The sequence below is a fragment of the Ostrinia nubilalis genome, chromosome 16 (genome assembly GCF_963855985.1).
Source record: "Ostrinia nubilalis chromosome 16, ilOstNubi1.1, whole genome shotgun sequence".
Taxonomy (NCBI): Eukaryota; Metazoa; Arthropoda; class Insecta; order Lepidoptera; family Crambidae; genus Ostrinia; species Ostrinia nubilalis.
Window position 1 is genome coordinate 12309933 of NC_087103.1, and position 1544 is coordinate 12311476.

A 1544-nucleotide genomic window follows, 5' to 3' on the forward strand; every position below is an offset into this window, starting at 1 on the left:
CCAACTGTGCGATATTATGTGGAAGTTATTGAAGGAGGCTATGTTCAGCAGTGGACGTCCTGTGGCTGAGATGACGATGATGATGACGATAACTCTATTCTAGAGTATTATTATCTCTTTGACTTCTACAGGCGGATTGTCACAAGAATGAAAAGTAGGGGAAGCCCGGGCAGCGCGGATAAGTTAAGGAAAAACAAAAAAATAACACAGAAATACTGAACTTAGGAACAACCTTTATTTTTCATTTATAGCACATATAATCACAATTGCAATTGTAAAGTTAAAAGTAGCAAAATATAATATCTTCATACTTAATTATTACTTTTTCTAAACCTCTTCCATTATCCGCTTTACCCGACCCGGTCGGGTAAAGTGGATAAGCTACGTCGGGTATAGCATATTAGGCAGTAACTCCTGACAGTCATCGCAGAAATAACTGTCAAGTCCATCATAATAACGTACAATTTTAATGTGCCCAACGGTGGCACTCTGAGCATTGGATCCAGTCCTCTATGGGTGGATCCATTTTAATATCATTTTTTTGCATTTTATTGCTTGTTTGCTTTTAACTGGTGTAGAAGTTAATACCATTTACGTTTCTTATTTGTTTTACGTTTATACCTAAACACTATTCTGAAAAGAAAAGAAAAGAAAAATAAAATACAAGTTACTCAATACAAAGATAAGTTATCCGCTTTGCCCTATCCGCTTTGCCCAAAACGTGTATTTCTAAACATGCCTTTTCTTAACATTTCAATACCGGTTTAATGTAATACTAATATTACAAATATTACTAGATAACATTGTTAATCTGCAAAACTAAATCGTTCTTGGGTTAGCTAACAGTAAAAACAAATGAAATGAGAACAAACCTGATCGAAAATCGTAAGAAGAACACACTAAACAATTTTTTTGTCACAAAAATAAACGAAAGGCACCAGTCGCTTTGAATCAACTGTCATGGCGTAGTCAGAGGGGTCACTCGCCTACGCAGCCGCAACTTGTAAAGCCATCTCTTATTGTGTTCCAGAAAAATCGCTTATCCGCTTTACCTGGGTTATTCGGTTTGCCCGGGCTTCCCCTATGTGTTAATACATTTTGTTCGTATAGATTTTTATCGATAACTCAAAGAAGCGACAACATTATTTTACCACCATAAAACATAGTCAATAACAAGGGCTAAAGTAGGTAGAGAGTTTTTAGTATTGTCTTATTGTCTTTAAAGTTTCAAAGGATTCAATTTACTTTTTAAGTAACCCATCTGCGTGCGTGCCTCGTGTTTTGTTTCTCTATTTTTTGTCTACTGTTTCAAATAAAATGTCACTAAAATACTTTATAAAAAATTTGTAATGAAAAATATACAATGGTAGGTGTTTTGTCTTTAGGTAGGTACTCGCATTAAAATGATCTTTGCAATAATATCGACTGGTTTTTGTAGATAACGATTTCTCCCTTTTCGTTAACTTACACCATTTATGTATTTATCAGCTTTTCTTAGCTTTAAAAGTAATTTTCTGGGGCACTAACCATTGTATTAGTATAAA

The 1544-nt window shown here is 34.5% G+C and overlaps 1 long non-coding RNA gene across 1 annotated transcript; it reads right to left on the reverse strand.

The window, feature by feature from the left end:
* Window positions 1-297: 297 nt before the first annotated feature.
* LOC135079162 (uncharacterized) lies at window positions 298-1090 on the reverse strand. Its single transcript, XR_010258750.1, has 2 exons — window positions 873-1090; window positions 298-633 (listed from the first exon to the last, which is right to left on the reverse strand). It is a non-coding gene; the product is annotated as an uncharacterized LOC135079162 (long non-coding RNA).
* Between the last annotated feature and the right edge of the window lie 454 nt (window positions 1091-1544).